Raw genomic sequence first — 12,419 nt, forward strand, 5'->3', positions numbered from 1 at the left:
GTTTGTGAAAAACAAACGAAAAGCTGCTGGGAAGGAAAGATGAGAAGCTGGGGCCTGCGAGATGGACTTTGGAGATTCCATTTACAGTCAAAAGTCTTCACAAAATCTACCAGAAAGTTGCAATTGGATTACTTAATTGCTTAGAATGCAGGAAATGGTGAGGGTAAACATAACAATTCTACTCCTCTTCCTATTCCTTTTGCAGGTTGGTTCAAGGACCAAGGTGTTTCTGTGTGTGAGTTGAGATCTGGGTGATGCAACGGGCTGTACTGGAAGGTAACAGAAGTGAACTATGGTTCCAAGTGTTAGAGAACCACCTTGACATATCACATAAATTATTGGTATTGTTCCCAGGTGCACGCTGGAGGAACTCAGCGGGTCGGGCAGCATCCATGGAAATGATCAGTCAATGTTTTGGGCCAGAACCCTTCATCAGGAATAGGTCTGATGGCTTCTCTTCATTCCTGATTTAAAAATCCAGCAAGTATGCCCACCGCCCCCATTCCATCTTATTCAAAGGATGTTACGTTCCCTCCCCTAAACTAGTCCCTTTGCAGCCCTGTCAATGGACTCAGTAGCACACGACACTTAGAAAACTCTCTCTGCCAGAAGCGGTAAGTGTTGAAAGCCCAACAAGAGTTACCACTTGGAAGGGGCAAGAGGTGTATAGTATTAATTGTTGGGCCTACATATTTTGACCTGAAAGGTAGCATCATTCTCACAGCAAGAAATTTGTTATTAAATCTCCCATGCAAGCTGCACCATGCCACGATTAACTCTCCAACTTGCAGCCACACTTCTGTATGATGACTGCAAATATTAGCAACCTCACAATGAATGCAAATTCCAGGCATTGATCATCTATAGTAAAAGATGATTAATCAACATCTTCCGTTATACTTTTGCAGTGAGGTGATTTTAAATGTCATTGCCATTTATCACATTTTCTTTTGTATAGAGAATCACCAGATGAGAAATTACTTCACAGGTCACAGCTGAAAACTTCAGAAGAGGCAATAATTTCATAATTTTCACCATTGAGCATTGAGGAAATATGAGAAGGTAACACAATCCTACTGCTGTATCCTTCCCCCCACCACCCAATATTAGATTATCAGTTCCACCCTTGCTCTGTTAGTGCTGCTGCACATAAAACTACGTTTTAAATTGGCTGAACGGGTTTGTGTTCCTAGGCACTCCAAAGAGTTCCACCAAAACAACTGCTTCTGCCTACTTCCATTGTGCTAAGACCCTTACCTTGACACACAGGACCAAATTGTAGTTGCCATCCAAAAAGTACAAGAGCAACACTTCTGTTATTGTGAAATGATAGTTTACTGATTAAATTTCTAGACCAGGAACCCAGCATCCAAAATTTACAATCCAGAGAGATAAGATAAAATTTCACAATAAGAACTTAAATTCAGTTAATTATATGAATTGGGAATAAAAAGTCAAGTGATGGTACTCATAAGAGTTCCAGTTCTTTTAAAACCTATCTGGCTCACTGATGCCATCAGAGAAAGAAACTCATCCTGCCCACCATGGCTTATATGTAACTCCAGGGTCATATCAATGTGATCAATTCATAACTGCCCCCTGAACAGGTTATAGGAAACACTCTGTTATGTCAAAATGCAACAGTTCAATGACACAGCCTACCCAATACTGCCAAGGTACTGGTTTAAATTTAACAAATATGTATGCATCAATTTTGAAATGTCTTTGAAAATATGGGGAGAGCTTTTGGAAAGCTGCCTTACTGACTTACCAAGACTTACCACAGAAACGTACTTTCTAGCAATATTCCAGAGTTCTCCATTATAATCCCAGCATGTCCTACATAGTAATAGTGGTTTGCAATGAGGAATTTACATTCCTGGGCATTCTCAGAATTGACCCTAGTCTCGTGGGAAAGGGTCAAACACAGGCAAGGAAACTTGCAGTCAGCTGGCGTTCGTGGCATGATCAACAGTCACAAGACTATTTTCGGTCATCGTAGTGTATTTCAACCAGGCTAACTAAAAACATCTCTAATCAACTACCATCAAAATATCACCTGTGGAAACAGAGCATTCAACACACTCAATCATAGCTACACCACCATCATGCAGGCTTACAGTGCCATCCCATACCCCGACCTGGTTGTACTCCTGGCACATAGACAGAAAATGAGAACCACAGTACCTGCCGTGAAGATATCAACGCTGTGGACCAGACAGGAGGAACAACATTTCCAGGACTGCTTTGAATCAGTGGACTGGACTATATTCAGGGATTTATGTTCAGATCTGAATGAATAGAACCCTGGACAAACAAGGAAGAGTCGCAGTCTGCTGGGGGCTAGATCTATAGCATTCTACAGCAGCAATCCAAAGCAGTCCAGGTACAATGAAGGGAAGGCCATTGTGAGAATGATAAAGCAACTTTGAGTGAAGCTAGAAGCAGAACTGGATGCAAGACAGCTGTGTCAAGACTTGTATGCCATCTCTTCCTATAAGGCAAAACTTAAAAGCATAAACGGCAGTAATGCTTCAATTGACAATGAGTTGAAAGACTTTTGTGCATGCATCGAAAGGAAGAATAACGCTACACCTATGCAAATCCCCACAGCATCTGGTGACTCAGTGATCTCTGTTGTGGAGGCCAATGTCCAAATATCCCTCAAGGGGGTGAACCCTCATAAGACATCAGGCCACAATGATGTACCTTGTCAAGTAATAAATACTTGTGTCAACCAACTGGCAGGAGTGTTCAAAGTTATAACACCGCAAGACATGGGAGCCACTCGGCCCATCAAGTCTGCTCCGCCATTCTATCATTGCTGATTTATTTTCCCTCAGCCCCATTCTTCTACTTTCTCTGCATAACCTCCGATGCCTTTACTAATCATGAACATGTCAACCTTCGCTTCTTCAACCTCCCAACTGCTAGTCGGTGTTTCCCACCTGCGTCATGAGGGCAGCAATCAGAGCACCAAAGCAGATCAGAGTGAGTTGCTTCAACGATTATCAACCAATAGCACTCACATCCTACTGTTAAGTGCTTCAAGAGGCTCGTTCTGGCTGGAATTAACTCCTGCCTGAGCAAGGGACTTGGACCCACTGCAACTTGCCAACCGCTGCAACAGCAGATAAAATCTCACTGGCTAGACGACAGCAGTACATACTGCATGTCAGGGTGCTGTTTATCAATTTCAGCTTAACGTACAACACAATCATACCTTCAGAACAAATCAGCAGGCTTCAGAGTCTGGACTTCTCTACCTCCCTCTGCAACTAGATCCTCAACTTCTTCATTAGAACACCACAGTCAGTGTGGATTGGTGAAAATATCTCCTCCTCACTGACAATCAATACAGTCACACCTTGCGGATGTATGCTTAATCCATTGCTCTACACTCAAGGCTGTGTGCTTAAGCATAGCTCGAGTGCCATCCACAAATTTGTTGACGACACTGCTTGTTGGTAGAATCTTCGATGGCGATGAGGAGGCTTACAGGAGTGATGTAGTGTTGGATAGTTGGTTGAGCGGTTTCACAATGACGACCTCACACGCAATGTCAGCAAGATCAAGGGATTGATTGTGGACTTCAAGAAGGGTAAGTGTGAAGAACACACACCAACCTAACTGAGGGGTCAGTAGTTGAAATGGCGAGCGACCTCAAGTTCCTGGTTGCCAGTGTCAAAGAAGTTTTATCCTGGGCCCAAAACAGTGATGCGACCATGACGAAGGCACGTCAGTGGCTATACTTCATGAGAGGTTTCTAGAGATTTGATATGTCACCAAAGACACTGCTACAGATGTCCAGTGGAGAGCATTCTTACTGGCGGCATCACCGACTGGTGTGGATCTACTGATGTACAGGGAAGTGCAAGAGGGTGCAGAGGCTTGCAGACCCAGCCCGAATCGTGGGCACAACTCTCCCTGCTTCGACAACATTTTCACGAGTTGGTGCCTCAAGAACATGGCATCCGTCATAGTAGACCCTCACCATCCGGACAAGGCCCCCTTCTCACTATTCCCATCAAAGAGGAGGTACAGGAGCCAAAGGATGCATTCCAAAAATGACTGCACCTCCAGCCAAACCCTTCCGGCCTAACTACAGTATTGGACCCATCTGAGGATATTTCCCAATTCCATCCTGCCAATTTAAAGCATGGGAAATAATCTTGTCCTATACTTCCATATTCCATTCTTTAAGTCTGTCACTGACTTTTTCTCTGCATGGGAAAACAATATATACCATGTACAGGGCATTGACTTTCAACGTTGTATCAGAGTGAATTTTGGTACCTTGAATCAATACGAGAGTTAACCATGAAGCTTGTGTTTGTTGCAGATCTGACATTGTTTGTACTATCCATTCAAAATGATTTCCATGTGGATGGAACAAATTTGATTTCCAGGTAAAAACCTTACTGTGGGTCTCCACAGACTGTGGTGCCCCTTGCATCTCTTGTGTTTACTCTGTGAGGGTTCTGCACATGAATTGGCTGTATTCAGTATTCGGGTGGAAAGTTTTCAGCTCACTCATCCCATGTTCCTCATGTACAAGTAATCACCAGCATCTCTGAGTCATTCTGACTGCTTAATAAAATTACTTTATGCAACAGCTCACAGATATCTGATCAAAGTACATTTATTAATGAAGTATGTATACCACATATGATCTTGAGATTCATCTTCTTGTAGGCAGTCACAAGACAAAGAAACAACAAAATTGACGGAAAAAATCCATAACACAGTGATAGTCAAACATTCAATGTGCAAAAAAAGTAAGAACAAATCACGCAAACAATAAAAAAAAAAGCAACTAAACAATCACAGAACAGGCACTGCAGAGTCCCCGAAAGTAAGTCCACAGCCACAGAGGCAGTTCGGTGCTGCAGCCAGTCCAGTAGTCCGATGGCTGCAGACAGGTTCAGTGCTGAGGTGAGTGCCTTTGGCTGCTGGCTACAGCTGCAGAGTTCGTTCAGCACTGAGGCGAGTAAAGCCTCCTGGAGTCGTGAGCTGAACACCAGTTTGTCCTTCACCCTCGGCCTCAACACCTTCATCTTTTTAATCTGGCTCGGCGATTAAATCGGCTAAACCAGTTCATTATCTGCGTTCGGGCCCGAGCCCTGTTGCTTCAACCTGGCACAAAGTTTAAGACCGGACCCAAGTCTGCTCTAGCAATACCTGCATCCCCGAGCGTCCAGTTTGCTGAATCCTTCAGGATATCACAAAAACGCCAGGTTGTACAGACAGTCTAAAAGCGCACCTCCCAGGGAGAAATAACAGGCTGCAGACTTCAGTGATCATACTCCCGAGAAACTATATTTAGTAGAGTTGTTAGCAGTTTTGTTAGCTGCCTGAGAAATGTCGCCGTGTTTCACTAGCACTATCTTATAGTTTAGGGATGAGCGAATAAAACCTGACAATTGGCTGGTTCAGTGTTCAAGAGAGAAAGATTACTGTTTAATGGAAATCATCTAAATTGACAGTGACAAATTTCTACTGGAATTCCGGTAGTAAATTACAATTTGATCTTGAACAAATTGACAGTAGCAACTGTGAAGCAATGCTGCTATATCCTCTCTGCTAAGTTGTGCCTAAGGCAACTACTTCTTACCGAGTTTTACATCAAGCAAGTCGTCTCTGGATCGTGTTATCAACAACATCTCTCCTTCCCAGGAACAGATAATCAGTCTCACTCTCAATTCCTAGCAGGTGGGGTGGTGACATAAATAGGAAAGGCATGATCATTGTTGAACTTCTATTCTACGTACGGATCCTGGCAGATACTTTCAAAGCCAAAGAAAAATAGAATTCAAACTAATTTTATTAAATAAAACCTACAATCTCAGAACAGCATTTCTTACTGTGGATTTCTGCAGAGCCAGACAGATTCTGGAGTCCTCCATACTAAAGTACCTTTGCAAAAAAAAAACCAGGGAATATTTTGTCATGTGGTAACCTCCTAAAAATGCCGCAGTTTTGAAACAGCAATGATAGTTCATGGCCACTTTATTAGGTACAGGAGGTAACTAATAACGTGGCTGCTGAGTTCATATGCTACATGTACACAAAACCTTACCCTATTGAATGAGCTGCTCTGGTGACTGCTTCAGTTAAACTTTTGGAATCAAAGGCAGGGATGCTACAAATCAATGACAATGCTGAACGACTGAAGATTAATCCCACTGTGAGATTACAGGAAAAGCATTGCTATGTCATAACTTAATAGTTAAACTTGTTTGCAAAAGGATGGCTCAAATAATAGCTTTATATATTTTAGCTGACCTGGATTCGAGTCCCAAAACAAAGGGCAGGTGATCTGTTAGTTCAGCTGACTATTCACTGCAGTTCTTAACTGAGCACTGATTTGGCTGTTTAGCGTTAATGGAAGCTGATATATCATTAGCCTGTCAATATTGAGGCACACTGTCAGGACTGCATCAGTGAAATAAAATGCAGCTCATGGTCTGGCACTGTGCAACTTTTCCTTATGATGGGCTACAGCCTTTGCAGAATTAATTACATCATCACATTCTAAGAAGACTACAATTCATGTTCTTGTGCTGCAAATAAAAGTTGGTTTCCATCAAGTAAGGTTTTGTACTCTTGAAGATGCTTCTGCGTTAACCATCTGACATGACTTTGTAAATAGAAAAGTCATGGGAGGGGATGAGGACTTAATATCATACCAGCTTAAATTATAACTTATAACTTACAGTATGGTGTGGTTGATGTAACTCTGCAGTTGTCTCATCAGGTTTACTTAAGCACTATTGAAATTCCAGAAAGGTTTCAGACAATCCAACCAAAATGATGAGACATCTGTTGTTAAGAATGAACACAAGGGATTCTGCAAATGCTGGAAATCTTTGAGCAACACACACAAAATGCTGGAGGAACTCAGTAAATCAGGCATATACTGTATATGGAGGGGGATAAACAGTCGACTTTTTGCGCAGACACCCTTCATCAGATGATCTGATATTGGCGTCCCCTGAAATTAATTAACCAAGCTATAAAATTTGACCACTTCAACATAATTCATATTAGGGCGCAGGTTGTTTTTCTCTTTAGTTACTAAAGAGATGGAATGGCAACACATGGGAACAAAACACTTGTTAAGCCTTGGCCTAACAGGGAAACAATAGAATAGTGAGGACAAATTGCGTGGCCACCGTGAGTATATTGATTAATTCCAGAAACTTAGCTAAGACATTATTTTGGGTACAACAATTTTCACAGCAGTACCCTCGTACATGAGAGATCAACTATTCAGATACACTGAAACTATAATTACAGGAAACACTCAGGTAAGTCAAGTTTTAGTTAATATAATTGGAAATTTATTTATTTATTTAGAGATACAGTATGAAGTATGCCCTTCCAGCCCTTTGAGCTGCATCACCAACAACCCCCGATTTTAACCCTAGCTTAATCACGGGTCTATTAACAATTACTAATTAACCTCCTAACCAGTAAGTTTGTACTGCATGAGGAAACTGGAGCACCTGGGGGAAACGTATGCATTCCTTGGGGAGCACATCCAAACTCCTTACATAGGACGGCAGGATTGAACTCTGAATGACAATGCCCCAAGCTGTAATAGCAAATTGCTAACCACTATGCTACCGTGGAAATGTGGAACTTCTAAAACAGCGTATTATCTATCCACAGTTCACTGGCTGGCAATAGAATCTGCTGGCCTGGACACAGGATTACTCTAAAATCCTGCTGGTTATTACTTCTTTGCTTTTGTAGTACAAAGCTAGTTCATAATCCAATTTGCTTAACTTTGCTATGATGTAATTACTTCAGATATGGTAGATTAACAATTTTAATTAACTTCCATTATCGTAAATAAAAAGTCTTTCTGCTATCTGCAATAAATCAATATTAAACAATGAATTATGTTCTCTGTTGTCTGGCCATTTTCCCACTCCTGTTAATATAGTTCCTTGACATAAATATTGAGCAGTAGGTTATTATTCTTCTCTGCTGTTAACTACTGTCCCCAAATTATTCTCCTTTATTGAGAATAAAATGAGACATTCCATCTAAGCTGAAGACATGCAAATCTGCCCCTGCTACTGGCTTCCCACTCCCTCCGTCGTGCCCATAGAGAGGCAAAATTATTTGCTTAACTGAGGGTTAGGATGTTAAGGGTTTCTCCATATCCAATGGGGACTCCAGAGGAAATGAATGAGAGAAGCCAAAAAAAAATGAGATCCAGGGAAAGAATATCTCAGAGGTCTATAGATAAAAAATGGAAAGAAGAGGTTGCGAAAAATATGATGGAAAGAGGAAGGGAAAGATGAGGGGAAAAGATGCAGATAAGTTGTGATTATGAGTGGAAAGGGAAGAATATTCTACAGAGAGAATAAAAAGTAGATTAGGGGAAGACAAATTACTGATGGGAGAAACTCTGGGATAGAGAGAAAGGAAAAAAATGTCTAAGTTGGCAAAGAGAGAGCTACAGAAAAATGTCTGGAGATTAAATAATGCAAATATAAAATATTGAGTCTGGAGATTTTAATGACAAGGGAAAAGAGATTATTTAACTTTTTTCCTATCATATATTATAAGGTACAAGGTATTGCCAATATTGTAGTAAATCCATTTGAAGAAATCAATAGTGAAAACTAAATGTTGAAAGTTCATGTTTTTATAAAAATATTTTGACAATAAAGTTACTCATTTAATATGCTTCAAATACTAAACATGCTAGCCATTTACAACAGTGTATATCAAGATGAATTAGAGCACATAAATGTTTATACAGGAATCTGAAAAGACCCTCAGAGTGTAATACGATCGCAACTGAACTATTACTTATAAATTTCACTTGGCACAAGGCATTGCATTTTGTTTTCTTACTGCACATTTTCCCTTTTCGTTCTGCTAAACTATAAAACAAATATATCCAGTGGTCACTTTTTTAGGTACCTCCTGTTCCTTATAAAGTGTCCACTGGGTGTAAGTTTGTGGTCTTTTACTGCTGTAGCCTATCCACTTCAAGGTTCCATGTGTTGTGCATTCAGAGTGCTCTTCTGTGTATCACTGATGTTACACATGGTTATTTGAGTTACTGCCGCCTTCCAGTCATCTTGAACCAGTCTGACCATTCTTCTAAAACCTATCTCAGTAACAAGGCATTTTCATTCATAGAACTGCCACCTCACTGGATGCTTTTGTTCTTTGCACCATTCACTATAAACTCTAGAGGCTGTTGTGTGTGAAAATTTCAAGAGCAGTTTATCAGATACTCAAACCACACCTTCTGGCACCAACAATCATTCCACGGTCAAAGTCACTTAGATAACACTTCTTCCCCATTCTCATGTTTGATCTGAACAACAACTGCACCTCTTGACTAAGTCTGTATGCTTTTAATCATCTTGTTGCTGTCACAGGATTGGCTGACTATATTATTTGCATTACCGAGCAAGTGTACAGGTACACCTAATAAAGTAGCCACGGAATGTAGTATTTACTTGTTGCAGTCAAACTCCTTCAGCAGGCAATTATAATGCTAGTAGCTTACTATTTTTTTCACAGATCTACCATATCAGTTTTTTTTGCTTCATCAACTACAACGGGCAAAGCATATTCAGCTGCAGTTTAATTTTAGAGTTTAAGACTGTACTGTAAACTACACAGAAATTAAAATTGTTGTTTTAACTAGATGGGAAACAATTGGTCAACTAAAATTTGTGAAAACATCAGAGAGAATATGAAGAAAATTTAGTTCAAGAAATCTTGTGTCATTCACTTCCTTGGTGTTGTCCTCACTGAAGTAAGAAAAAGACTATGTTTTGAACAGTAATACAAGTGAGGTGCATGAACTCCATAGACATAATTGTGAGGAGAACAGGTGCAAGATCTTTTGGATCAAGTGCATTCTGAATTTGCAGCCATGGATGCCAACTGGCACTGTTAAAGCCACCCAGCACGTCTACTGCATCAGGTGAACAGGTCCATGTTCTTCAAATCTAGTAACTTGCTCACTCAGATATGTCTCACACTCCTTCATCATTGGTCAGTCAAAGGCATTGGGGTCTCCCACCTTACCAGCGAGTGGTTGCAAGAAAGTGACACAATTATGTTCTCATGGCCAACAAAGAACATACAATAAATAATTCATATCTGGAGAATGAAAAATGCCTTGCTTTACATCTAATTACTGCACTACTACTATGACTAATATGATAAGGACATCTTTCACATAAATTTATTGCTGCAAAGCATTGTGAAATGATGCATATCAATTTGTGTAAGCACCCAATGCCTTTGGACCATTCATGTTGTTTAATTACTAAAAATACGTTTTTCAAAAAGCCCTCCAAAGATACAAGGTGTAAAATAAATGTTTTACTATATAAAACATCAATCTGTGACACAAAAATATTATTATTGCTTTTTTTGCATTTATATATTTTGTCTTCTTTTGTTCCCTGTCGGTATTTATGTGTAGCTTTTCATTGATTATTTTGTAATTCTTTGTTCTACTGTGAATGCCTGCAAGAAAATGAATTTCAGGGTAGGATATGGGGACATTAATGTACCTTGATAATAAATTTACTTTGAACTTTGAAAATACATTTTATTTTGGAACTTTAAAAGATGATTTTCCTTTGGATCAAAGTTAGGTAGATTTCTTTTTACATTGCAAAATATATGCATTTTGGTTTGCCACACTAAAGGTAATAGCGATCACTGCTCATTTATTCTAATGGAACAAAAGTGAAATCAATATGTGGACATCTGTCCCATAGGATCCATGACAGACATGGTAATTTCCTGAAGTTTCTGTTTGATAAAATGTTTGGAATGGTTCCATTCCACTAAACCAAAGTTTATGGTTCACATGTAGGAATCTTTTTAAATGAATAACACTGTTTGACAGCTCTATGTAAAAAAAATTAATCCAGAGTATATTCAAGACAAGAATTGATAGATTTTTAGTTATTAATGGAATCAAGGGACATGGAGTTAGCACAGTTGAAGAAAAATATCAGCCAAATTGCAGAGTGGACACAAGGGGCCAAATGGTTTAGTCCTGCTTCTATTTCTTATGTTCGTACATCTGGAGGAGGAGGAAGACCTTACAGTTTTGAAAGTTTTTCATCTGAAATGTCAGTAGCCAGGAGATGGAAACTTTCTTTTATATCTAACTGCTTCTACAAGCACTCTCAGTTTTAAATCAAGCAGGTGTACAAACCTAATTAAAGGTTGCTTTGTGCTTGCAGAACAGCTTGCAAGAGGAATAGTTCTCACTAGCATTTATGGTGACGGAATGGGAAGTTAATGAAACAAACTGGCAAATGACACAAAGGTGTCAGCGTAAGCAATGTAAACTGGTGAATGAAAATACAACTTGCTACATTTAGATTGAATAAATAAGTAGATTTGTGGCAAATGAGCTTCACTGTGGCCAAAAAGTGAGGCCATCTATTTTGGACATTTTGGCTCGTTTCCAAATGGTGAACAATTGAAAAAAACTGGAATACAATAGTACAACATATGTATTTACAAATATGGGCAGCTTGGAGTTCTGAAATGTCTCTAAGGATCATCTCCACAAATGTGACCTGAGCTTCCAGCACCACCTTTCCATCCGTGTTCTAATATTGAACTTTTCATGGAATCTAGCATCTGGACTTCAACTTCCTACTGTTTGCCAGCAGTTACTTTGGAAAATCTGATCACTAAACTGGACTCAGTAACTTCATCCATTGCACCACATGGGAACTGGCTAAAAGGGAGAAGAGGAAGTTTTGAGTAAATTACAGATTTTTCATGAATTGTATTAAATTCAAATGATAATGTGTTTTCTCATGTTAAGTATTTTAATTATGTTAATCTATTTAAAGCTCTCATTTTAATTTAATTTTTATTTGGTACACTTTTAAGAGCACTTTAAAAAAAAACTATATTCTTGTGGAAATTTTAGATGTTCAAAGTCCATTGACCGTTTTGACAGCTGGTATGCCAGGGGTGTGGTTTAAACAGCAGTCATTGCAAACGAGGAGTGAGATTTGGGGACAAACTGCCACATAAGGACAGACACCATGGGAAAAAAACCCAAAAAAAGCACTTAATAGCTTTCATGAGTTTGAGTTGTGGAAGAATAAATATTTACTCTGTCTCTCACCACTGTTATGTACAGCTAGGGTGGTTGTAAGTATAGGAGGAACCAACATTTGGAGTTATAGAAAATAACATCTTAGAAACAGGCCTTTTGGTCCATTTAGTCCATACCAAACTGTTATTCTGCCTAGTCTCATTGTCCATTGACCTAGTTCCATTGACCACTCCTGGATCAGAGCCCTCCATAACTCTTCTATTCATGTACTTATTCTTACATGTTCCAATTGAACCCACTGGCACCACTTTCCCTTTAAGCTCAGTCCACACTGGCA

The 12,419-nt window shown here is 39.6% G+C and overlaps 1 protein-coding gene across 3 annotated transcripts in view; it reads right to left on the reverse strand.

Annotated features, from left to right (window-relative positions):
- adamtsl3 (ADAMTS-like 3) overlaps positions 1-12,419 on the reverse strand; it is a 760,337-nt gene that overhangs the window by 218,355 nt on the left and 529,563 nt on the right. The gene's annotated exons all lie outside the window — the stretch shown is intronic.

The sequence above is a fragment of the Mobula hypostoma genome, chromosome 13 (assembly GCF_963921235.1).
Source record: "Mobula hypostoma chromosome 13, sMobHyp1.1, whole genome shotgun sequence".
Classification (NCBI taxonomy): Eukaryota; Metazoa; Chordata; class Chondrichthyes; order Myliobatiformes; family Myliobatidae; genus Mobula; species Mobula hypostoma.